The sequence below is a fragment of the Macaca nemestrina genome, chromosome 1 (assembly GCF_043159975.1).
Source record: "Macaca nemestrina isolate mMacNem1 chromosome 1, mMacNem.hap1, whole genome shotgun sequence".
In the NCBI taxonomy this organism is placed as follows: Eukaryota; Metazoa; Chordata; class Mammalia; order Primates; family Cercopithecidae; genus Macaca; species Macaca nemestrina.
The window spans coordinates 204,179,983-204,207,501 of NC_092125.1; positions in this window are offsets into that span (position 1 = coordinate 204,179,983).

Below are 27,519 nucleotides of genomic sequence, written 5' to 3' on the forward strand. Positions count from 1 at the left end.
TGGATCACGAGGTCAGGAGATTGAGACCATCCTGGCTAACCCAGTGAAACCCCGTCTCTACTAAAAAATACAAAAAAAAAAAAAAAACAACTAGCCGGGCGAGGTGGTGGGTACCCGTAGTCCCAGCTACTCGGGAGGCTGAGGCAGGAGAATGGCATAAACCCAGGAGGCGGAGCTTGCAGTGAGCTGAGATCCGGCCACTGTACTCCAGCCTCGGCAACAGAGCAAGACTGCGTCTCAAAAAAGAAAAGCCAACCCAAATCAACTTAAGCAAAAAGGAATTTTTTTGTGTCCAAGGTAACTGTAAAGTGTGTGGAGATTTCAGGTGCAGCCATGGCACCTGCCCATATCAACAAGAAACAGAAAGACAAAGCTGAGCCTCCCAGCGCACATCACTGTGGGAAATGGAGGCCCAAAGGCAGCCTTTCTCCTGGGATTGGGGGTAGTTACAGGGTGCTGGGCTAAAACAGTCAGGTGCATTTCCCTAGACAGATATGTGTCTCCGGGTGGGGACACAGAGGTGCTCACAGCCAGTGCTGGAGTGGCCCCTCCCATGGCTCTGGGGAGGTAATAGCGTCATCCAAGGGGAATGATGCTAAGCGGGGATTCCGGGCACCCAGGGAGGCTGTTTTAAAGCAAAGAGCATTCACCTTGCTTGCAGGCGAGCTCAGACTGTGGAGAAAGGTGATCCTGTAGCTCAGAGTGGCAGAGCCATAAAAACCCTTAAAGAAACGGCTCCAGAGGCCATCAGAGCCTGGGCTGGGCCCTGGCTACCTGACCCCCAACCTTGCCCTCAAACCATATCCTACCCTGTGTTCAGGGACCAATGCTGTGGACAGACAGACTGGTCCTAGCCCCAGGCCTCCTTCCTTGCTCTGAGAGCTTGAGCTTAGCCGTCTCTGTTACCTGGCTCTGGCTTGGTCCCTAACCGGGCCTCTTCCTGGGATCAGGCTTGACAGGTCCTGAGGCCCCACCTTGTTCCTGAGCCCCTGACTCCATCTGCCCCACTACCCTCTCCACCAAGCTTCTCCCTCCCTTGCCCAGCATCTGTAGTACTTTCTCACAACCATGACAGTATCAGTAATAATAATAATAAATAATAATTATGGCTAACATTTAGTGAGTACCGACCATGTGCCAGCCCGATGCTAAATGTTTCTCATGGATTATCTCATTTAATCTTTTGAACAGCCTTCAGACGTAGAGAGTCTGGGTTAATTTGCTGAAAATCCATTTAGCAAATATCAATTCATCAAATGACCGATTTAACCAAAAATCAATTTGTCCAATGATCCATTAGACACCCAGTGACAGGCAGATACATCAGCCCCGGTCTGGGCCTAGAAACCAGGCAACCATTTCACCAGAGAGGCAGAAACAGAAGCAGGCAGCGGCTATGAAGGACCTATGTCTGCAAAGACCAGGACTTCAGTGGCTGCTGTTGAAAGAGAAGCCCACCCATTTAATGAGTTGCTTTTCTGTGGATGGGCTTCCTGAGGTATAGAAACTGAGGCTCAGAGAAGTTGGGTAACTTGTTCAAGATGACCCAGCTGATGAGTAGGTGCTGAGATCAAAAGCCACTCTTATGGCCCAGAAATGCAGGCTCTGCTTCCACTCAGATATCCATGCTGAGGGGTCTCCTGCAAGTTGCTTCCCCTCTCCAGGCCTCATCTTCCCCATGTGTGAAGAATGGAGTTGGACTGGATTATTTTTGACACCCTCCTGGGCTGACATGCTGTATTAGGCCATTTTCACGCTGCTGATAAAGACATACCCAAGACTGGGTGATTTATAAAGAAAAAGAGGTTTAATGGACTCACAGTTCCACATGGCTAGGGAGGCCTCAGGATTATGGCAGAAGGTGAAAGGCACATCTTACATGGCAGCAGTCAAGAGAGAAATTTTGCAGGGAACTCCTCTTTATAAAACCATCAGATCTTGTGAGACTTACTATCACAAGAACAGCACGGGACGGACCTACCTCCGTGATTCAATGACCTCCCACCTGGTCCGTCCCACAACACGTGGGAATTATGGGAGCTACAATGCAAAATGAGATTTGGGTGGGGACACAGCCAAACCATATCACATGCTGTGAAACCAAAGACAGTTAAGAACCTGCCCCAAGCCACACAGCAGGTCAGCAGGAGAGCAGCTCCTGCCCTCAGTCTCCTGCCCCCTGCTTAGGGCCTAAGCCTTCTCCTGCTGCCTCAGTCACACCCACACCCTCCCAGGACACCTCTTGAGCATGAATCTAATGGAAAGGCTATTTTTGTCACTTTGCAAGGCCAAAAACATTGCCTACGTCAAGAGATCCCCACCCTGCCCTCTCACCCACCCCTCCTCAAACCTCCAGGTCCAACCCAAGGCCACACTGCCCCAGCAGGGCCCCTGAGTATCTCAGGCCAGGCTCATTCATCTTTTTTTCCATTAAATATCTTCTGTCTGAGCTTAGTCCTTAGAGCTCATGAGGGGATTAACTGGGATAATGCAGCTCCAGAACCACCTGGAAGCAGAGTGACAGCACCAGCTAACACTTCACTGGGCACTTACTGCACACAGCCCTGTGCTGAGCACTTCACATGGTGTTTTGACTTATTGGAGCCTCACAACAAACCCATTTCACATTTTACAGAGATGGAAACTGAGATGAACTCACTGTGGCCCTTGTAACAAAGCAGGACACGTTATATGGTGGACGCTCCATAAATGTTCCTCCCCAGCCCTTCTCCACACCACCTTTATTCTGTAGACCAGTGGTTTTCAAAGTGGGGTTCCAGGAGGGAAGTGGGAAGCCAAAGCTGGAGGATTGCTTGAAGTCAGAAGTTCAAGACCAGCCTGGGCAACATAGCAAGACTCCATCTAAAAAAAAAAATTTTTTTTTAATTAGCTGGAAATGATGATACATGTCTGATCCCAGCTACTCAGGAGGCTGATGTGGAAGGATTGCTTGAGCCCAGAAGGTCAAGGCTACAGTGAGCTATGATTATGCCATTATACTATAGACTGGGTGACAGAGTGAGATTCTGTCTCTAAAACAATAAAACTTTTAAAAAAAGAAATACAAATTGTCAGTCTCACCCAAGATGCTGTGGCCTTGGACGGCCTGAGCTCTAAAAGCAGACTGACTGGCTCTGATACTTCACACTGCCATGGTTTCCAGCCAGTCACTTAATCTCTCTGCCCCTCATTTCTCCATCTGTCAAAAAGAAATGATAATGAGAAAACTGAGGCTCAGACAGGTTCTATAACTTCCCCAGGGTGGCACATTCAGCATTTGATGTAATCAGAAAATGAACCCAGGGAGGCCTGGCACCGAGGCCTGCACCCTTGACCATTCCCTGTTACCACCTCCCCGTATGGGCTCCCTCAACCTTGTAGCAGCCCCTGTTCTTCTGTGTCTGCCCAGCCTGTCCACACAGCGGAACGTGTTGGCAAAGGCAGCACATACCTGTGCAGGTATGTGGAACCATTAGCATGCTCAGGGACACAGTTATTCCTCCTCCTACAAAGTTGGGCTTTGGGGGAGCAATTGAGCGCGCGCTCCTGCCACTCCCTAGATTCTAGGTGTCTGAGCGGAAACCCTGTTTGTTTGGCTCTTTAACCACACTGCTGCTAGGGACTGGCACTTGCTAGGGGCTCAGGACCCAGGAGAAAATGTATTGCTCAACTGAGAGCAGACATTCTCCCCACTTCTGCATAGAACCATGTCCCACTCAGGAAGCTTGAGGACGGGCAGCTCAAAGGTCATGAGGACCTAGCCTCTTAGGCACTTTCATCCCCACTGAAGCCCTTGAAGTCCTTCTTGTGGCTTCCCAAGCGCAGGTCAGGGGCAGCAGGAGGGAGAACAGAGCTGCCTCCCTACTCTGATCGTAGCTGACCCATTGGCTGTTGAGCCCACTTGAGACACCCAGTGGCTCTCAGGCAGCTTGCAAGAGACCAGATTCCCTCTAAGGTGGGAGGGCCTCAGAGCTGGCGAAATCCAGGTCTCCCTGTTACCTCCTGAATTTCTATCCTAGGGCCTGAGAAGGCTGGAGACATTCAGAGGCCATGGACACCCAGCCAGGAGTGCCCTTCCTCCAGTGTCCCCCCACGCCAGCCCCCTGCTGTCCCCATGCCATTGCCTGCCCCATCAGGCTGCCAGACACAGAGTCAGTCTACAGCTCAGAAAACCTGGCCCACTGTGATTATCAAGGACTTGCTTCTGCTCTATTGGCAGCCGCATCCTACCCGCAGTGGCCTGCCTACAATGGGCACAGCAGCAGCTGGGTGAGAGCTGTTTGTACTCGGAAACCGCCGCTCTCTGCCTTTCCAGATTTGTACCCAGGACACGGAATGCTCAGCAGCACATTTTATTTTCTTTGAACAAATCAACTTTCCACCACAACATGGAGAGCGGAATGTGTCCAGATATCAGTGGTCTAGAAACGAAAATCCAATTCTGCAAGTTTTATTGGTCTCGCCCACAGTCACCTGCTTCCTCCCACCTCTCAGGGACCACCAGAGGCCTGGTTGTGTGTTTTCAAAGCGCTGTGATTCCTCCCCCAGCTGAAGAACTGTTTTCTTTCTTTTCTTGTTTTCTTCCCCACCTCCCGCCTCTCTCTCTCATCCTCCCTTGCTGATTATAATCTCTGAGAACAGGAAAACACAATTTCAGAATGGTGCTGTCTGTTATTAATTAGGATTTAGTTCCTTTATCACACTGCTCCGAGACGGAGGTTTCAAAAGAGACAAGGAAGGTGCTGGTGGTAATTAACATTTCCCTGCTCACTGGAAAACAAAAATTATTCCCGGATATGCGGGTGTGGAGTTCTTTTGAAGAAGCTTCGGCATGGGAGACTCAGGGAGGCCAGCCAGGGATTAGCAGATACACCAGCAGGAATAGCAAGAATTCAGAGGAAAGGAGGGGACACTAACCTGAGAGGGGAGAGGGTGAGCCTTGAGGCAGGATTGAGGGGACCCTGGACAGGGGCAGGAGTCAGCCTGGACCCCTCTACCAGGAAAACAGGATGTTCTGGGCCTCCAGAGAGGGAAGGGAGGTGGCACATAGTTCGGATGTGCTGGATTTGCAAGACTTTTCCTGGGTTTTTCCCAACTCACTTGTCCTCTAACTGCCATTAGTTAAGATGACCCTGTCCAACCCAAACAGAAGTGAAGGGCCGTCCTATGCAGCATTTGAGAAAGCAGCGAGAAACAAGACCAGAGGGGTAGAAGAGCTGGACGCAGGAGGGCACCAGATGCTGAGCCTCATAGCTGTGTATTCTCTTGGAGGCGTATGGGGTGCCTTTGTCTGTGTGTCTGTGCATCTGTGTGTGTATGTGTATATGTCTGTGTGTGTGCATGTCTGTATGTGTGTGTGTGTGTCTGTGTGTGTATGTCTGTGTGTGTGTGTGTCTGTGTGTGTGTGTGTGTGTGTGTGCATGCGCGCGCTGAGTTCCTTGGAGTTGAAGCCATGATTGGATTTTCCCTGCCTCTGGGGACCCAAGGGGCATCATTCTTTCTCCCAGGGCCCCCCTGAGCCTCCTTCCCAGTGGGCATTCCTGCCTGTCTGCCCCTGCCCCTGACTGACCCTTCCTCCAGAAGAGGAGCAGACTGGACACCTCTTGCTCATGTGCACGGGTGAACTGAAGTGGGTTGAGGTGAGCCGATCTGCTCCATCTGTTCCTGGTACCTGACCCTTCCCTAGAGGGAGACAGACCCCTCTGGCCAAGGATCAAGCTGTCCTTGGCTGGGTTAAGCCTCTGTGTGGGTGTCCCTACCAGAGTTCAAATCATTACTCAGGACGGTGAAGAGAAGGCTTCCTGAATTTCCAGGGAAGTTGGACCGAGGTCACGTCCTGTGCTGAGATGTTGATTCCACCATGTCTATTTCAACTCTACGTGTCCCTGGATCATTCTGTATTTCTCAGGGCCAAGCCTGCTGTGAATGTGGTTCTGAGTCTTTCCTAGCGATTTCTTAATCCCAAGATTCTTTGGGTCTGTGATTCTATGAATGCATCTGTGATCCTGTAATTCTGGGGTTTTGTAAAAGGGATAAGACTCTCCGGTTCTGTGATTCAAATACTCCATTAAGGTATCTTTGAGTCTATGAAAGAAGCTCTAATTCCAAGATTCTGTGCGTCACAGATGCCATGGAAGGGACCATGAGATCTGCAAATCCTCCACCCAAGACCCTCCCCTCTCACATTTCAGCATCTGCAAAAGGAAGGCGTTGGGCTGATCATCACCAAGCTCGTCTTAGCATTAGAATGTGGGGTCCTGGTTGCTGATTCTATGGTCCCCATCCCGTGTCATCACCTGGCTCACCCTAGTGTCTCCCTTCAAGGATCCAGGGTCTTAGGGGGAACCAATGGTTCCAGAAGCCCCCACTCCTTCTCCACGTTCCCCTGAGCCTGGTTAACCTGCAAGCAGAGTTAGATCCTTCCCAGGAAGGCCTTGGTACTTGACATCATCTGTAAACTGCTTTTAGGATTCCTCTACCTATTATTTCCAGGGGACACCACTGCCCCCCAGCCTGGAGAAACAGGAACGGGAAATCTCCTGGCTTCTCTCCTCCCGCGACCCGCCACCCCCCAGGCCCAGGGCTGGCCAGTGTGGGTGCATCCCTGCTGTGGCCTGCTGGGGGCTCCTCCACAGTGTTGTCTGTTATAATAACAGACATTAATCAGTCCCTAGGGTCCCCTGCACCCGCTTCCCACAGCTGAGTGGGCTAAATGGTCCCAGGTGACAAAGCCCGTGGGGCCAGCACCTCAGCAGATGTACTCCCAGCTGAACAGATTTTTACCCAGGGATATTAATTACCGGGGAGATGACAAGTGCAGTGTGGAGCCATTGGGATTTCTGGTTCGACTTGCTTGGATAAAAAGCCACAGAAGAACTGGAAGCCAGGAGCCCCCTGTCGTTTCGTGTCTATTTATTCTTCTGATGAACTCGCCCTTCCCTGCCCTGGAGGTCTTCTTCCCTATTTCCCCATTTAATTGACTGTATTCTCAGTGGGCTCCGATAAGCGGCTGTCCTGCCAGGGTCAGTTCAGTTTTCTCTGGAAAGGAATTTAATTCCCGGGGAAGGAAAGAAATGGGAGAATAATCAGGGAGGGGCTGGAATTCTGGAAAGGGCCAGATCCGCACTGGGTCCCTCAGGATATTCCAGGGCAGTCCCTCTCCGCCCACCCTAACTTCAGCAGCTCCAGAGCAGGAAGGTTGGGGTCCTAGGGCCACTTGCCACAGAGAGGAAACCAGAGCCCAGAGCCCAGTAGACTTGGCCATGGGGTAGGCACAAGCCACTCCCATCTTCACTCCTCAGGGGCCTCCCCTGTAATAGCCCCCAAGCTGGCCAGGCCTGAGCCCCTGTGAGCTGGCAGGAAAGGCTCTGACCATTAACCTGGGGGAAGGTCAGGGAGAAGCTCCCACAGGCTGTGCAGAGCCAGGCTCTCGGCTCAGATACTTTCAAACTTTTTCAGTCTGAGGCTCAGGCACCTGGCAGGCCCTGGCACTACTGGACCAAAGGCCTGCTGCTCCTCCCCTCTGCCTGTTTAATGTGTGTCTTGACTGCTGGATGAGGGCTGTTTGAGGGCAGGGACCTTGTCTGCCTTCTTCGATGCTGAAATGCTAGGGGTCTGGCATCAGTCCTGGTATACTGTGTATTTGTAAGGAAGAAAGAGGGAAGGAGGGAAGGGAGTTGGAAATTATCTCATCTATTAGCCACTTGCATCCTTGCCCTCACGGACCTGACATTCCAGTGGGGCAGAAAGACAATAAACTATAAACATAATGTATAAATAAATTAAACACAATGATGGAGGCGGGACAGTGGGATGTGTAGTGGGAGCAGGGCTCAGAATTAAATACAATGGCCAGAGAAACCTCATTGAGGAAACAAAGTTTGAATATTGACTTGTCTTCTTTGCTCTTATTTCATCATCACAACATCTCCATTTACAGATGAGGAAACAGAGGCTCAGAGAGGTTGACCATGAACCCAAGGTCACACAGCACGAAGTGGAGGCAGGACTTCCTGCCCACCCCACCCTGGAGAGAAGGGTTCCCCCAACTCTGCCACATTCCAAACCCCCACGGGCATCACCCGCAGTGGGTCTTTGCACCAGCACTGTGACCAGGAAGTTATAATCCCCACTTGACCAGTGAGGAAGTGGAGTTTCAGAGCCAGGACCGGAACCAGAGTTGGAAGGAATGAAAAGCCTCCTTCATCCTGGCCTGCCACTTGAAAGGAGGCTACCATGAGCCCAAGATGGGATCTTGGCAGGCTGGTGGGAGCCTTGGAACCTTCTCAGAGAGCTGGGTTCACTGCCAGATCCAGGCATCGAGTGACACCTTCAGGAAACCAGGTGGGACTGAGTCAGCAATAGCATGACTCACCGTAGGAGGATTGAGGAAGGGACCGCCTGAGGCCTGAGCCACAAACAGACCTTCCAGGCCACAGCTGGGCCCAGAGACAGCCGAATCACAGCCACCAGGGACTCATTTGGCCAGATGAGAAAAGGCAGCTGGGGGTCCCAGGAGCCCACCCCTAGACTATAGGCACACCCTCCTCCACCGCCCAGCAGCCCCCTGTAACACACTCAGCCCCACTCACCCACCCAGCCCAGCAGGCCTGCCAGGAATGGAGGCAAGTCCTGGGCTGCGCTTCCCAGCCTGGAGGAGAGGAACGGGGGTGATTGGCAGGTGAACTCCTCCACAGCCCTGGGTGCAGAGGTCTCCGTGTGGTAGGAGAGGGGGGTCTCTCAGGGTCAGGCCAAGGGCACGCACCAATCCTGCAGCCCCAGGGCCTGGCCAGACAGACTTCTCTCCAAGTTGCCTCCCCGGCTGTCTCTGGCCAGACTTGAAAGGAGGGAAGCCCCTCACCCACCCTGGGCCAAGGCGGGACAGGCCTTCGGCTCGAGGCCCAGCGAGCAGCCCATGGCCTCAGTATTGGGAGATGCATTGTGGGGCCAGGGGCTCAGGGGGCAGATGAGAATGTGCAGCCTCATCACACTCTGGCCTGTTTTCCACTTCCCTGCCCTGAGCTGAGGTGGCTGCTATAGTAACCGCACAGATGTGGTGACACAGGCAGCTCCCAGCAAGGCTGAGGGGACATCTCAGACCCCAGAGCCTGCAGGGTCCCAGGAGGGTGTATTAGTCAGGGTTCTCTAGAGGGACAGAACATATATATATATATATAAACGGGAGTTCTCTAGAGGGACAGAACTTCTTCAGCAGTGAAGAAGGCAGACAAGGTCCCTGCCCTCAAATATATATATATATAGAGAGAGAGAGAGAGAGAGAGAGAGACAGAGAGAGAGAGAAAGAGAGAGAGAGAGAGTATTAACATGATCACAAGGTCCCACAATAGGCAGTCTGCAAGCTTGGGGAGCAAGAAGAGCCAGTCCGAGTCTCAAAACAGAAGAACTTGGAGTCTGATGTTCAAGGGCAGGAAGCATCCAGCACGGGAGAAAGATGTAGGCTGAGAGGCTAGGCCAGCCTTGCCTTTTCGTGTTTTTCTTCCTGCTGTATATTCACTGGCAACTGATTAGATGGTGCCCACCAGATTAAGGGTGGGTCTGACTTCCCCAGCCCACTGACCCAAATGTTAATCTCCTTTGGCAACACTCTCACAGACATACCAGAATCAATATTTTGCATCCTTCAATCCAATCAAGTTAACACTCAATATTAACCATGATAAATCCATCCCTTGTCAACTTGAACCTATACACATCTCCTGAGATCATACATAATCTTCAGATAAAGACAATAATGAGGTCACAGTTATGCCTAAAATAATACAACTATCCTTTGTACAACTGGAAACCCACCAATCCCCAACCCAAATACTACTACATAAAGTTAACATTACTTAAATGCTGATATGAAGTCAATAAATTTTATGTCACATGATAAAGCAAAAGGAAATAAAATGAAGATATTTTCTGAATACAAGTGTATACATGCACAAACATGTTTTTAACCAAAGAAGGAGGAAATACTCATGACAGTCACAGTCCTCATTTCTGCAGCTGGTCACGTGATCATAGCTGGTATTGATGGCTACCTTCTTCTACTACTATGCTGTGTGGAATACCATGACGGTGGATAAGGTATTCCGTGAGTCCATGGATGGTAGTCTTGGCAGAAACATTGTGTGCAGGAGAGGCAAACCCACATCCAGACTAAGTGTCTATTCCAATGAGGACAAATCTCTGCTCTTTCCATGATAGAAGAGGTCCAGTATAATCAACCTGCCACAAGGTAGCTGGCTAGGCACCCCCAGTAATGGTGCCATATCAAGGTCTCAGCGTTGGTCTCTGCTGCTGGCAAATTGGACACTAAGTGGTGGTCGTAGCCAGGTCAGCCTTGGTGAGTGGAAGTCCATGTTGCTAAGCCCATTCATAACCTCTATCCCTGCCACCATGGCCACTTTGTTCATAGGCCCATTGAGTGATGACAGGGGTGACGGGGGAAAGAGGCTGAGTGGTGTCCACAGAACAAGTCATCCTATCCAGTTGATTATTAAAATCCTCCTTTGCTGAGGTCACCCATTGGTGAGCACTCACATGGGATACAAATATCTTCACAGTTTTTGACCACTCAGAGAGGTCCATCTGCATACCTCTTCCCCAATTTCTTTGTCACCAGTTTTCCAACCATGCTTCTTCCAAGTCGCCGACCATCCAGCCAAACCATTGGCTACACCCCATGAATCGGTATATAATCTCACATCTGGCCATTTACCCTTCCTTGCAAAGTTCACAACCAGGTGCACTTGCCAAAGTTCTGCCCACTGGGAAGATTTCCCTTCACCACTGTACTTTGGGGATGTCCTAGAAAGGGGCTGTAGTGCTGCAGCCATCCACTTTCAGGTGGTGCCTAAGTATTGTGCAGCCCGTCTCTGAACCAGGCCCTAGTCTTCTCTTCCTCTGTCAACTGACCATAGGGAACTCCCCATGAGGCCATTGGTGCAGGCTGGGGGAGAGAACGCAGGGTGGCAGAAGTCGAGATCATGGGCATTTGAGCCATTTCCTCATGAACTTACTTGTGCCTTCAGGGTCTGCTCGAGCCCGATCACGTATATACCACTTCCATTTGATGATGGACTACAGCTCTGTATCACCCACGTTATTGCTTGAGGGGTCAGAAAGCACCCAGTTCATAATAGGCAGTTCAGGTCACATGGTGACTTGATGACCCATAGTCAAATGTTCAGTTTCCACCAAAGCCCGGTAACAGGCCAAGAGCTGTCTCTCAAGAGGAAAGTAGTTATCTGCAGAAGATGGCAGGGCCTTGCTCCAAAATCCTAAAGGCTTCTGCTGTGATTCACCTATGGGGGCCTGCCAAAGGCTCCAAACAGCATCCCTATCTGCCACTGACACCTCAAGCACCATTGGATCTGCTGGGTCATATGGCCTAAGTGGCAGAGCAGCTGGCACAGCAGCCTGGACCTGTTGCAGAACCTTCTCCTGTTCTGGACCCCACTCAAAACTGGCAGCCTTTCGGGTCACTAGATAAATGGGCTGGAGTAACACACTCCAATGAGGAATGCATTGCTGCCATAATCCAAATAGGCCCAGTAGGCATTGTGCCCCTTTCTTGGTTGTAGGAGAGGCCAAATGCAGCAACTTATCCTTCATCTTAGAAGGAATGTTTCAACAGGCCTCACACCACTGGACCTCTAGAAATTGTATTGAGGTAGAAGGTCCCTGAATTTTAGTTGAATTTATTTCCCATCCTCTGGCATGCAAATGTCTCACCAGTGAGTACAGTGTGTTAGCTAATTCTTGCTCATTGGATCAAATCAGCATGTCATCAATGTGATGGACCAGTGTGATATCTTCCAGAAGTGAAAAGTGATCAAAGGTCTCTCCAAATAAGATTATGACACAAAGCTGGAGCGTTGAAATACCCCTGAGACGGCACAGTAAAGGTATATTGCTGGGCTTACCAGCTGAAGGCAAATTGCTTCTGGTGGGCCTTCTGGACAGGAATGGAGAAAAAGGCATTTACCAAGCCAATGGTTGCATAACAAGGACCAGGAGTTGCATTAATTTGCTCAAGCAATGAATCCACATCTAGTACAACAGCTGCAATTGGAGTCACCATTTGGTTAAGCTTATAATAATTCACTGTTATTCTCCAAGATCCATCTGTCTTCTGCACAGGCCAAATGGGAGAGTTGAATGGGGATGTGGTGGGAATTACCACCCTCTCGTCTTTCACGTCTTTGATGGTGGCACTAATCTCCGCATTCCCTCCAGGGATGCGATATTGTTTTTGATTTACTATTTTTCTAGGTAGAGGCAGTTCTAATGGCTTCCATTTGGCTTTTCCCACCATAATCGCCCTCACCCTACCAGTCAGGGAGCCAATGTGGGGTTCTGCCAGCTGCTAAGTATGTCTATGCCAATTATGCATTCTGGCACTGGGGAAATGACCACAGGATGAGTCCGGGGACTGACTGGACCCACTGTAAGTCAGACCTGAGCTAAAACTCCATTAACTACCCAATCTCCGTAAGTCCCTACTCTAACTAGAGGACCGCAATGATGTTTTGGGTCCCCTGGAATCAATGTCAGCTCAGAACCAGTGTCTAGTAGTCCCTGAAATGTCTGATCATTTCCCTTTTCCCAATGCACAGTTACCCTGGTAAAGGGCTGGAGGTCACCTTGGGGAACAATGGGAGAAAGATTCACTGCATAAATTGTTGGCAATGTAATGGAGTCCTTCTTCAAGGGGACCTGACCTTCCCTCATTCAGGAGGTTTTCGGTTCATAAACCAGCTCAAGTCTGGAAGTTGATGGAGGGACCATGATTCCTTGTTTTTATAATTCAAATTAGCCTTTTGTCCATTCAACCTAGAAGTTTTCTCCTTATATAAATTAAGTAGGAATGCAGTAGGCTTTGTATCAATTTCACTTCTAGGAACATCATGATTAATTAGCCAGTGCCAGAGCTCTGCATGAGTCAGACTATTCTGATTGCTGCTTTGTCTCTGTTGTCCATTATGGTAGCTACATCCACCTTGCCTTTGACAGCTGAGTGCCACCACTTGGCCCCTGCTACCTCGGGATCTAATTATTCCCACTGTATTTAAATTTTGTAGTTGAGTGACTGTGGTTCCCACTGTTAGATCTGACATACAGAGAACAGCAATTACTGGGCTCTTCAAAGATGCAAGTGCTGCCCTCACAAATCTATTTCACAAGGCATTGGTCAGGGGTATATCTTCTGAACCCTCCCAGCTGGGATGAGTAGGTCTAAAATGACTAATCCACTCCACCATCCCACTCTCCCTAAGCCTTTGGATCCCTTCCTCTACATCAAACCAAGGGAGATCAGGCATTTCAAGCTTGCTCACTGTGGGCCATCGTTTAATCCATATTTCAGCTAACCAAGCAAATAAACTATTAGAACCTTTTTTTAACTCCCTGAGCTGCCACATTAAAAGCAGAGTCCCTACTTAGTGGGCCCACATCAATAAATTAAGCCTGATCCAACTCTATGTTCTTTTCACCATTATCCCATATGCTTAATATTCATTCCCATGCCTGTTCTCCAGATTTCTCTTTATATAGAGAACTCAAACAATTCTTTTTTAGTGTGGTGCACCTCCTCATGGATCACACTCTCAAACTCACCTCCAGGAGACCACAGAGACTTTAGTCTAGTTATAGGTCTAGAAGCAAACAGGGGCATTGGGGGTGGCTCCTGAGGAAAATCAACATTATTTTGCCTGGCAACTGCCTCAGGAGAGGCCATCACTATTGCCTCAGGCAGCACAGGGTTTATCTCCTCAGACAAAGGTGGAAAGGCTGATGGCAGCATGGGTCGAGGAGGGGATGTTGCCACTAATGGGTATGGGGAAGCTGTTCCTTCTGGCAAAAAAGGTTCATCAGAGTGTACAAATTCAGTGTCCCCAGCCTCTTCAGAGTCCTCCCACATCCCCATTCCAAGCAGCAGAGTCCCATTCTCTTCCAATCAGTGCACTCTTTTTAGCAGTAGGCACCTGCTGAGGCTGTGCATGCACCTTTCGTTGCAGGTCAGCCATTGTCATGATAATAGCTGTGTCTGTTTTCCCACAATTTCAGCTCTTTCTTTATAGGAGATGAGACTGTCACTCAGGGCAATCTTAGCAGATTTGAGGCTCAGTGTCTGCCTCTGAAGCCTGGAGAATGGAATCCCTGAGTTCATTTTCTTTCATCGCTTCATCTACTGAACTTAGGGGCAACCAACCAGCTTTATTATGTTCCTTGGTTCTCCACATATGGTTAAAAATATTATGTAAAGAGTCACTAAAATCCTTGCCTCTCGTGAGCAGTGAATCAGGAGTGTCAAATGCATTTATTTTGTGTAACTCTCTAAACAGTTCCTCCCAAGGACTATCAGTGTTCTCCACACTATTAGAAGTAGAGTCCTTAGCATTTTGAGTCTAGCCATATTAAGCAGCCAACTCCAGAAACCCCAAAGCCAATGAAGAAACTCCATCCTCAATATTCTGTTCCTCTAGAACCACTCCTGGTACCAAAATCTGTATTAGTCAGGGTTCTGTAGAGGGACAGAACTAATAGGAGATATATATATGTGTGTGTGTGTGTGTATACATATACATATATATGTACATATATACATACATACACATATACATATATACACACATACACACGTATATATATATGATCGAAGATGCAAAGTATTGTTCCTGGGTGTGTCTGTGAGGGTGTTGCCAAAGGAGATTAACATTTGAGTCAGTGGGCTGGGGAAGGCCCAGCACCTTCTCTGCCATCCAAGGGCATATATATATATATAGCATTAACTTATATGATCACAAGGTCCCACAATAGGCTGTCTGCAAGTTTGAGGAGCAAGGAGAAACTGTCCAAGTCTCAAAACTGAAGAACTTGGAGTCTGATGTTCGAGGGCAGGAAGCATCCAGCATGGAAGAAAGGTGTAGGCTGGGAGGCTAGTCCAGTCTCACCTTTTCACATTTTTCTTCCTGCTGTGTATTCGCTGGCAGCTGATTAGATGGTGCCCACCAGATTAAGGATGGGTCTGCCCTCCCCAGCCCACTGACTCAAATATTAACCTCCTTTGGCAACGCCCTCACAGACACACCCAGGATCAATACTTTGCATCTTCGATCCAATCAAGTTGACACTCAGTATTAACCATCACACAGGGGGACTTGGGGAGAGAAACTAGGGCCTTAGGGGCCTGAGGGAGGGGTGTCCTGGGAGAGAATGAGGAGAGGAGGAAGAGAGGGAGGGAGGTTGGGTTTTGAACCTCCACTTCCCCCCAGGCCCTATGCCGGTCACTCCACACACTGTCCAGTGTGATTCCCACCACACTCACGAAGGTGTAGTTCTGCCTTCTTGAACACCGGCAGGTACCTGCTCTGCGCTCCATATGCATGGTCTCATTTCACAGTCTCAGCATCCATTGGAGAAGGAAGTTTTCTCCCCATTTCCCGGGTGAACAAACTGAGTCCGGGGAGGTGCAGTCACGTGGTCTGAGCCACGCAGCAGACACACAGTGACTGAGCTGGACTCACACTCACTCTTTGGATTAGGGAGCTTCCATTCTCTCCAGGGTGTCTGAGGGGTCTTCTTGGGGATCTGTCCATCAGAGTTCAATCAAGACACAGAAACCACACAGTGATCCGAATAGGAGATAATTTCTATACATAATTATTAAACTATGATAGAGGAGTGGCTAAAACGATGTCGGGAAGAATCGGAACAGCACGCTAGAGCTGAAGAAGACAACCTTGGAAGCGCCCGCCCCCAAGGCCGGGGTCCTGACCTCGCTGGATATCTGTGACTGCAGCCCCTTGGATGACAGAGAAGGTGTTGGGTCGCAGAGGCGCTGGTTCGTAGATGCAGGTCAGGCTAGCAGGCAGGAAACATCTCTCTGGGCACAGGACAGACAGTGGTGTGCGTGTGGTGCAGGTGGAGGTGTGGGCTGGACCACAGCAAGATGGGCACTGGGCTCAGGATGGGCTATGAGGTGCATCCTCATGCATTCTGGGTGCACAGCTGGGGAAAAGCCCCAGTGGAGATCCCCCCAAGTTCATACCCTAAAAGAAGATGCAACAGGAACAAGAAAATGCGCAACAGAGCACTGTGGACCGTGAAGAGGCCCCTTACTCCACAGTGTCCCTCTGGCGCCCTCTACTGACAAAGCTTGATATCGTGCTCGCTGCAAAGAAAGGCTTGGAGTCCGGTCCGTTAAGGAGCAGGCGCTCACGGGGAAATTGAAAGCTGAGAGGCAAGAAGAAACCAGGGCTCTGCAAACTACAGCCACCGTTCAGACCTGGCCTGTTGTTTGTTTTTCGTGGCCCATAAGCCAAGACTGATTTTTTGCATTTTTGAATGATAAAAAAAGTCAAGAGAAAAATAATCTTTCATGACATGTTAACATTATATGGCATTTAAACTTCAGTGTTCATTAATACATCTTTAATTGTATCACTCACAGTTGTGGAAATTTGTCTTCTCTCTGGTTACATGAATACAGTAGTCCTCCCTTATCTGCAGTTTCGTTTTCCAAGGCTCCAGGTGCCTGTGGTGCAGGACAAGAAGACAATTTGAGAGGGAGTGAGAACACATTCACATAACTTTTACTACAGTGTATTATTATAATTGTCCTATCTTATTGTTGTTCATCTCTTATTGTATCTAAGTTTAAAATTAAACTTGAACATAGGTATGTATATGAAAAAACATAGCATATAGAGGGCTCTGTACTATCCACTGTTTCAGGCATTCACTGGGGGTCTTGGAATGTAGCCCCCATGGATAAGCGGGAACTATTATACCATACCTATATCATATCCTTGATTTGTCTCTTGGCCCACTAGTCCTAAAATATTGATCATTTGGACTTTACAGAAAAAGTTTGACAACTGCAATAAATTAAGAACTGGAGTCCAGGTGCAGTGGCTCACACCTGTAATCCCAGCAGTTTGGGAGGCCGAGGCGGGTGGATCACTTAAGGTCAAGAGTTCAAGACCAGCCTGACCAATATGGTGAAACATCGTTCCCACTAAAAATGCAAAAATTAGCTGGGCGTGGTGGCACGTACCTGTAATCCCAGCTACTCAGGAGGCTGAGGCAGGAGAATCACTTGAGCCCAGAAGGCGGAGGTTGCAGTGAGCCAGGATCATGCCACTGAACTCCAGCCTGGGTGACAGAGCAAAACTCCATTTCAAAAAAAAAAAAAAAAAAAAAAACTGGCTAGGACTCTCTTGGTCACCAAAGTGCCCCATCACCACCCCTCATAATAGTCAGGTCTTGGCTGCCACCCCCTGACCAGGCAAAGCCTTTGGACAGTTAAAGCTAGGAGACCAAAGAGGAGCCCACTTAGGGACACTCACACAGATCCCTTGGAGTAAGAGATCCAGGAGGTTGGCCGGGCGCAGTGTATCAAGCCTGTAATCCCAGCACTTTGGGAGGCCAAGGCAGGTGGATTGCCTGAGCTCGGGAGTTCAAGACCAGCCTGGGCAACATGGTGAAACCCTATCTCTACTAAAATACAAAAATTAGCCAGGTGTGGTGGCACGTGTCTGTAATCCCAGCTACTCGGGAGGCTGAGGCATGAGAATCCCTTGAACCCAGGAGACGGAGGTTGCAGTGAGCAGAGATCGTGCCACTGCATTCCAGCCTGGAGGTGGTTGGGCTGGAAAAGGGGTGTGATCCCTGATAATACAGTCTTCTTTCGTAAGATTTGCCCTGTGAGCAAGGTCACTGCCCACCTCAGAAGCCTTTGGGAGGAGGAGGTTAAAGGGATCAGAGCTCCTGGTGTCCCTGAAACGGCAGGGATGAAATCAGTTCTCTCTGACCAGGTCTGAGCAGATTGCTAGTGTGGGAGACTGGAGGCCCCTCATTTCTGAAGACTCAGATGCCCCGGTGCCAGATTGCCCCATACCAGCCCCACACCTGCCATTCCAGCACCCATCCCATTCAAAACACGCCACCCCAAAATCTAAGACCTTTATACTCATCTTTTCCAGTCTCTGGGGCTCATTTCACAGTTGGGGAAACTAAGGCCCAGAAAGGTTCACCAAATAACAGCAAAGAAAAAGTGGAAATAGCAGGTAAGTTGGAGTCACAGGACTGGCTTGCAATTCCAGCCTAATCTGGAGTGTCTTAAGCAAGCCCTGGACATCTCTGAGTCTCCATTTGGCAGCTGTAAAATGTTCAGCCCTGTTCCTGCTCCCTGTGCCTCGCCCAATGCCCTGCACCCATCTATCCGCCTTAGTTACTCTCTGTCTGTAAAACAGGTCTGTAAAATGGATCACTGTGAAGTTTAAAACTTAGACAAGTTTAAGATTAGAAACCCCCCGTGAAGCCTCTAGCACATAGTAGGTCCCCTAGAAACAGTAGCTCTGTAGAGAACCAAGCCTGTCCTTATCCAAATCCCCAGGGTGGACCTTCCCCATGACAAGATACCTGATGCCAGCCGAGCTGCGGTGGCCGAGCCTCCCACCCACAGGGCAGCTCTGAAGAGGAGGTGGTGAGGTCTCAGCTTGCGGGAGGCCCAGGAGCAGCTTCTGTCTTCTCCCTTATTAATTGTACCTATATCTGGAACAGATGGGGAAAGGGTGTCTTTTTTCTCTCTGTTTTTCAAAGAGCTTTGGTCCAGGAGATAACTGTAATTAAAAGAGAAGAAATGCGAAACAATCCTCTTAGACCTCGCCGTCTTCCTTCCCTTGTAAATCTATTAATGAACTGTAATTGCAAAGATAAAACCTTTATTGAAACCTGGTACACAGTTCACCATGGGGCAAAAAGATTCCCATTGTAGTCCTAGACCTAAGAGGGAAAGAAGAATATATTAATCAGCTTAGTTCTGTATATCTATATAAAAATGAGAAAAATATATATTGGTGGTATTTGTCAACAGACAGTGTCTGCCCTGGGGAGACACTGGTTGTTCTTCCTTCTGAAGCTTGCTTGTAATCTTCTGTTAATCAACCTGGAGATGAAAGGGATTTGAATGTTGGGTTTCCTGAGGACCCGGAGCAGATGTGGGGAGAATTGAGTTTCTGCTGGGAGTCTGGGTTTGAGAAGGATTCCAAGAGGATGCTTGCTGGCTGCCCACCTTGGAGCCTGGTGGGGTAGGACAAATTTCCCCATGCAGGGAAGAAGATCCACGGGGAAGCTTGCACAGGGCGGGCGTGTGGGTGAAAGCCAGCTTGGGCTTCTGCATAGGTTGGGCTCCCTAGAAGCAGAGCCTGAGATGGGGTCTCATGGGGACATGTGAGATTGCAGAGGGCGCACGCTCAGGAGAAGGGGAGTGAGGGAAGCAGCAGAGGGTGGCAAGAAGCCAAGTCAGGGCATGGGCTTGGTCTAGTCTAGCCCTGACCTGGGCCCATGGGGAGCTCTGGAGTGTCCTCTGTGGCACCACATGACTGTCCTGCCTCCACGAATGAGCCAGACCTTTTGTACCCCTGTATCAGCCAGTGACTGGCTGCAGGTCATCCCAGGGAAAGGTGAGAACTCGCAGGCATTTTCAGATGCGTCAGCAGTCAGCTCCCTCAGCTGAGGGTGATTTCCCAGAAAAGGGCCCAGCTGGCAGCCCATGCTCTCCACAGCTGAAGGACGTGGGCAGGGCTATAGGGTGGGACACAGGAACATCTGTCTGAGGCCCCCTGATTCTGACCCCACCATCGGCAATGCATGATGGTTCTGCCGCACCGGCAGTGCCCCTTCCCTTGGGGACCAGTGCTCCGCCCTCTCTTCCTTCTCCTCGTCCTTGAGGAATCACTCCCCACCCAGGCTCAGGGGAGTGCGGAGCTCCCAGCCTGTGGCCAATCAGTCTTGCGTTCCCCTGGCATAGGGATTGGTTGAGGTCAGAGATTCGGGTGGCAGCTGAGGGAGGTCCAGGTGCCATTCTTGGACAGGTGATTTAATGAGGAGGTGTCTCTGGAAAAACTGGAAAGAAATGGGAATGTTGAGTCATTTGGGGAATACAAATCAAACTGCCATTCTTGTGACAGAATTTCCGTGGGTGTCTGTTTCGCTTCTCTAGGGAAAACAGCTGGACCCACCAAGTCACAGGTCAGGTGTATGTTTTACTTTTATAAGACGCTGGCAAGTTGTTTTCCAAAGTGGCTGGACCCGCCTGTCTTCCCACCAGCAGGGAAGGGAATTCCAGCGCCTCCACATCCTTCTCAACACTTGGTAAGGTAGGTCACAGTAACTTTAGCCATTCTGATGAGAGTATTGCATCTTGTTACGGTTTTATTTTGCATTTCCCTGATGACTAATAATATTGTCCATTTTGTCCCATGTTTATCAGCCATGATAAATCTATTGTGAAGTGTCCATGGGTGTATTTTGACCATTTTTTTATTGTACTCTTCACAGGGAGGTCTTGTATATTTTTTTAGTCAAATCTCTTTGTACGTGTTTTTGGTTTTTGTTATGATCATAAATAGTGTTTTTATTTCACTTGCCAATTTTTTTTTGTTGCTAGGACATAAAAGTACAATTGACTTATAAATGGTGAACTTACACGCCCCTCAGTTGGCACGAAAACCTGAGTGAACAAGCACGCAAGCATTTATTGAGCTCCCTGAATCTATTTAGTTTTGATGGCACAGGGGATAGGAGAGGATGGAGGGAGAAGGAGGCTTTCCTCATCTGCAAAATGGGAGGAATGCCAATAGCTGATACCACAAAGCAATTAGCATATGTACTGTATTAAATGTGTGTGTATATATAGACATATATTTACTCTTTTAATCCTCAAACAACTCTATGATGGAGGTACTGTCGTTACCTCCATTTTGCATGAGGAAACTGAGGCACGGACAGCTTATGTAACTTCATAAAGATCACCCAGCTGGTAAGTGCAGGATCCAAATCCACCTGGCATGGGCTTCAAGTCTGTGTTTCCAGCCCCAACTCCACCCTGTCTCCAGTATGTCCTTGAAGATGACCTTGAAGGTTAATTGACATCTGTCTGTAAAGAACTGAGCACAGTCCTCGTACATAGTGCTCAATAAATGCTGGGTAAGGTGCCAGGTGCCAGCCTGCACTCTGAGCCTTCAATAGGCTTCCAGTCCCATGGGGAGGACAGAGGAGTGAAGTGTTGCTCATAGTGCAGAGAGTAGAGCTAGGACTGGAGAAGCTCGGGGGAGCCACAGGAGGCCAGGGAGGGGAAGTGGAGGTGGTGAAGGAGGAAACAGCGTGTGCAAATGCCCAGTGGTCTAGAGAAGAGAGACGGGAGCCATTGCAGCAGGAGCAAGGCAGGGGCATAGGGTGACCAGAGGGGCTTTTGTAGGAGCGTTTTGGGAAATACCAGGACTAGACTGAGCGGGGTGAGCTTGGTATCACCGGGAGGGCCAATGTGAAGTGGGATGAACCAGCTCCCCAGCCCCTTACCTTTCACAAGCATGGGGGACTTGCCCAGTGAGAGCTACAGGGCATGCGGGAGAGCCCCTCTTTTCTCTTACTGAGCCCTCCACACTGAGGGCTATTCTGTGGGTAGACCCTGGGGCTGCTGGACACCCCTACCTCCCCCAGCCACCTCCCCCATTGCACCCCTCCCTCTCTACCACTGGTGCAGCAGGTTAAATGATAAAGCAGCCTCATTATGGAAGCTTCCAGCTCATTAACCAGACAGGGGGAGATGAATGAGGGAGGCCTCTCGAGAGAGCCCAACCCAAGAGTCCTCACTAAGGTTCCAGCCCCAGGGAGGGAGAAGGAGCATGCAGGGAGCAGCCCTGAGACCCATGGTCTGTGCCTCCAGGAGACTGGTGGGAGTACATGGGATTCACCAAGAAAGGTAAGCCCCCGAGAGCTTCTCCCTCTGAGTACCTTCAGTCCTTCAGGATTAGGATGGAGACGCACTGGGCTCTAAGGAGGTGGATCCTGAGGACCAGGGCTGTGGGAGCAGAAGATGGTGGCCTGGCAGGCCTAGGGTCAAGGAGGGCTTCCTGCCAGTTCCCTCCCCAGGGCCCCTCGTCACTGAGGGCTCCTCCTCTCAGGCTGGGCAGCAGGGCCCAGCGATGCCTCTGTGAAGGTGGACACAGAAGGACCCTGGCAGAGCCTGGAGCAGGCCTGGGGAAGGGGAGCCGTCGTGGCTGGGCCACAGGATGATGGTGGCTGGATGCTGGCTCTGGGCTCTGTGGCAAGAGAGAGGTGGAGACATCATAAAACCTTCTTGGGGCCTGTCCTTGGCCTCAGGCCAATGTGCTCAGTCCCTCAAACTTGAGATGCTAACCAAGGTTGCCAGGTGCTGTCCAGGGAAGTGTGCTCAGCAGGGAGGTTGTGCTGGAAGGAAGTGAGGGGGACCTGGAGATCTGCTGGCTTGTCTGCCCTGACCCAGGAGGCTGACCCTGAGCAATGAGAGTGTTGCAAAATCCCAGGAAAAGTCCGGGCTGGAGTGTGCCCAGGATGCATTTCCCAGTGCATTTCGCAGAGGGCAGCATGAACCCCAGCATGCCTTAGAATCCAGAACTTAGAATCAGGGCAATTTGCAGTTTCATAAACCCAAGATTTCGAATTCTAAGAATCTCAGAATTTAGAAATGTAGAGGCTCAGAGCCCGGAAAGTAGAACTGCCACGTAGTTTATGACTTCCAATCTAACAGAATCGTCCTCAAAATACAGAAAACAAAACTGAAAAGAAAAACCTCCCCTGGGAGCCCAGTACATGGATCGCATGAAGGTTGGGCAGCAAATCTGGCTGGAGGCAGGTGGGGGCGTCTAAGACCTCTCTGCTGACCACCTCCCCCCAGGCCTGTTGACCTCTCATTCCCTATCAGGCAGCCCAGGACGCTGTGGTCTAAGCACTTCAATTTAGGAATGGGGATGCTGCATTGCAGAGAAAATGTGGACTTGCCCAAGGTCACCCAGGGAGCCAGAGGCAGAGTCAGCTCCGCCCCTCCCCACTTGCTCGGCAGAGCCACTGCCAGGCTGGGCACACTGGGCCAGATGGCACTGGATCCCAGGGCTGCCAGGAGCAGAGAAGCAGGATGTCAGGGGGAGGACAGAGCACTGGCTGGGATACCCTTTCTGAACCTGGACCAAGGCCAGGTTGAAGCAGGAGAGAGAACCTACCAGCAAGGCAGTGGAGGGCAGCCTGCCCACGGTGCTAAGCTCTGACTGTCTACTGGCTTAGTCCTTGAACAATTTCCCAATAAAAACACTTTAAACTGTCATTTAATGAGTGATTACTATGTGCCAGGAGCTTCAGGTACATCATCCATGAGTACATTATTCACTGGGCACCTACTGTGTGCCAGGCACTGTTATGTCACTCGGGATAAATCAGAGAACATTTCCTTCTTGGATCCTGACCCACAAAGCAGCTCTGACTCCTTTTTCACAGATGAGGAAACTGTGATGAAAGCACCTTGCCCACACCATTTGGCTGATCAGTGGCAGGGTCTGACTTGAACTCAGGCCCAGCTACACATGTGAAGTCCTCATCAAGTCTGAAGCACAGGAGAAGCCCCAAAATAGCAAGTCCCTGACTCCTCCCCAGCAGGGGCCTAGAGGTGACTCTCAGTGGGGGTGGGGCTGGGGTAGTGAGGGCCATAGTGGAGGGGACAGAGTTTTGCGGTGGTGGTGGTGGTGCTACGTGGCAGTTTGGGTGCCTTAGAAATCTACCTACCCCCAGAGAAACAAGATTGACAATGTGCGGGTACGAGGAGGAGGCTGCCCAGCAAAGGTGGCACTGGTGCTCAGTTCTGGACACAGAGTCCTCACAACTACCCTGAGAAACAGAAGCTCTTATCACTCCCATTTTACTGATGAGGAAACTGAGGCTCAGAGAGGCCAAGGGACTTGTGGGAGGTTGCAGAATGTGCCAGAGCTGGGACACAACCCAGGCTCCTGCTGACTCCACAGCCTGCCGATGCTACTCTGCCTTCTGTCTCTGTCTTCTACTCTGCAAGTCTTCCAGAACATTCCTCCCACACCTGTGCTGGTTTTCCCTTCCTCGCAGAGCAGGCCCAGAGGGCACCAGGCCAACCCCGAGGACGGCGAATCTCTCACGTCCTCCTCCCTGGAGGGCTCTTTACCTTGCTGTTTCCCGACATGAGCTTTTTCAGCAACTCAACACCCAGCGACTCATGCTGAGCCTCCTTCCCTCCTTTTGTAGGGGCCGCAGACAGGCAGCTCTCCCTCCCTGCTGCTTGTGCAGTTAGTTTCCAAAACCAGATGCAGAACTTTTCAAAGAATCTGTATTAAATTCCATCTGCTTAATCTCGCATTGAGCTCAGCTGGATGCCAACAGTGTTAGGTGTCCCTCCCGGGTTCCACCTTCTGGGGATCGGGTTGGTTTGTTTCTGTAGCTCTTCTTCCAGGTGGGCCAAGAGTCCTGGGCTGGGAACAGAGTCTGTGGCACACCACAGGAGACCGCCCTCTAGGCCAGCATCCGCTCACTGACGGGTCCTCTCTGGGCTCCATGTTCAGCGAGGCTGGCCGGCTGTCCTCTCTCCATGGCCATATCTGTCTTCCCTGTAGCTTGCTGGCCTGTCCCTCCCTCTCTCTCTGTCCCCTTCCCCATCTATCTCTCTCCTTGTTATTATCCCTTTCTCTCTTCTCCTCCCTTCCTCCTCCTCTGTTTCCCCCAACAACTCCCCACTCAAGGTGGTCAAGGTCATGGCCACAGAGGATGATCCTTGCCTGCTCCTAAAGGGGGCTTTGGTTCCACCCTGGGCCAAAACAAGGGTGACACCCAGAGCCTGGCAGGGGCCGGCGGTAGGAAGCCTGGGCCTGCTGAGTTGTCTCCCATCCAGGCTGGGAAGGCTGTGCCATCATCAGGGCCCGACAGCAGTGGTCCCAGTGGGGACACAGCCATCTTCTTAGCATAGGAAGGACATCCTGGTCCTGGCAGGAGGGGGCATCCAGAGGTCATCCTGTCTTTCCCTTACCCCAGGACAGACTGGCTGGAGTTTTCCTGTCTGGGAAGATCATTTCATTGGCCTCCCCGTCCCCATGGATGGTCAGTGTTCTGGGTCCTCCTAACCTGGAAGTCCGTTCTCAAGTCTACCTCACATTCTGCATGCTGTAGGGCCGAGCAGGTGAACAGAAGGCTCTCCTCTGGAGCCTTCCCTGTAACTGGGCTCCTTGGGCCCTTCTCCAGCCTTCACAAGAGTCCAAAGCCATTTCCCCTGTGCCTGTTTCTTGGCCCCTTGATCATGGAGCTGTCGCCTGCCTCCCCACCTCCTTCTCTCCCTCCCACTTGCTCCAAGTTCCTCCAGGGTCACAAACTGCTGTCCTTATGCATGAAACTGGTCCTGGAGGCCTGGGCTGTGCAGGGCCTTTGCCCAGAGGCCGCTCCTGAAGCTCTGCCTCCCCAGTGGAGGGACCTGGGCCTCTCACCTTCTCCCCCTGCTGCTTCCAGCAGCTGGATGGCCTGATGGGGGGAGCGGGGCTGGATGGGCTGTTGGGGGGTGGCAGGAAGATGGACCTTGGGCAGGTTTCTGTTCCATATCCTTTGTGGCGGGTGATGGCCCCAGGCCTGGTGGTTTCTGGGGAGAATGGGCACAGGTCTGAGAAACCCAGGTTGGAACTCAGCCTCTGCTGACAAGAAACTCCTTCTCAGTTGGGCTGTTGCCAGACCCATGTGGTGAGGGAGGAGGGAGGATGGCTTCATGCAGCCCATCCCCACTGCTAAAAAAATAAAAATAAAAAAATATTGATCTGATTCTAGGTCTAGCCACCTTCCTAGTTTGGGGTGCAGTGGGAGCAGCTGTCCGCTGTGACATCAGAGTGGGCCCAGAGTGACTTTTCTTCTCATTTTTCTGAGCCCGTGGGGCCAGTGAGACTTAGGACCGGAATCCCAGCCAGAGGTCACCGCTGCTCCATGCCTTTCTCTCAGCAAAGGTCCTCAAAACAGGGACCCTGCCGGCCCCTTTTCGGGGCAGCAGCAGCTCTGGGTCTGGTGAGTGAAGGATGGAGGCAGAGCTTCTCAGCATCTAGAGATGCTTCCAGGACAGCTGCCAGCTCCCGGCTTCAAGGCCCCTTGACTGTGGGGCCTCCCCACCCACCTCTGGGTGCTGTCCAGCCCCACACAGTGCCTGTGTCTCCCCACAAACCCCCTCCCCAGAAAGCCGGTGAACATGACCAAGGCCACTGTCAACTACCACCAGAGGACACACATGAAGAGCACCATGAACCAGAGCTTCACAGACCAGAGCACCATGCAGGAGGATGAGCGCTGGACCTGGCCTTCATGGACACCCATGGCTACAGCTCCTGGGGTGAGGGCCCGACTCTCCTACCCCTTCCTCATGGCCCCTGAGCTCTCTTCTTCCAGACACTTGAGCCAACAGGACAGAGCCTTTCTTCGGGTCCTCCACACATGAGATGAGTTCTACAACACCTCAACCAACATTGAGCACCTATTAGGCTCCTGCTGGATACCAGCACTGGCACAGAAAATACAGAGCAGGCACAGGTAGCAACTTTGCACTGTGTACTAGAGGAGCTTGCAAAGAATTCTGCTAGCATAAGAGGAATGCAAGATCCAGCGTGACACTTGTCATGGAGGAGGTACTGCTATAGGAACAGAGGGATCAGAGTGGCCTCACCACCTATTGAGCTCCTGCTGTGCACAAGGTGGGGATACAGTGGCTGAGAGGGACCTATGGAGAGTCGCATAGATCACCTCTGTGGATATCTGTTTCCTCACCTGTAAAACAGGTGCCAATCATAGAGCTGCTGTGAAGACTAAAAGAAACTGTGCAGGTCAACCACTTGGTGCAGTGCCTGACTCCAGAAAAAGTGTGTGCAATCTTAGCTGGCATAATTTGTGTCTGCTAGACCCTGTGCTGAGCTTTAATATAGCACTTCGCTAGACCTCTTCTTTTTATGATATACTATTTGGTTTTTATAAAAATTCTCTTTAACAAATGCATAAATTATGAAGCATAACAATAAAATTAACTGCCATGAATCAGATCTTGGGAAGTGGAATATTTCCAAGGGCACTGAAGGTCCTGGGACCCTCCCCTGCTGTCTCCTCCAGTGCCCCCCAGGGGTGACCACTGTCCTGCACTGTGTGTTCATCTTGTCCATCTCTTCTTTGCAAGTCCTCCACATATGTCTATATCGCCACGCGAGACACTGTTTAGTTTTGCGTGCGTATGACCTTTATACAAATGTCCTAGCTACGTGTGGATGGATCTCTGTGGCTTGGCTTTTTCGCTCAGCATCATTTCTAGATATGTCCATGTGGACACGTGTATCTGCAGTTCATTCGCTTTGTTGATGTTCGGTATTCCATTGCGGGAATATGCCACAATTCATGTGTCCATCCTCCTATCTATGGATATTTGAGTTGGTCTTAGTTTTTTGCTTTCTCTGGGGAGTTCCATGTGTTTGTTTGTTGTTCAAACGAGGCTGCTATGAACATTCTTGTACAAGTTTCCTGATGCACCTGCCTAGGAGCTTCTCTGAGGTGCATTCTAGAAGGGAAATTGCTGGCTTGTGGTGGGTGTGTTTGTTCAACTTTGCGAGACGGTGCCAAATTGTTTCGTAATGTGGCTGTCTGTTTCCACTCTCAGCAGCGGTT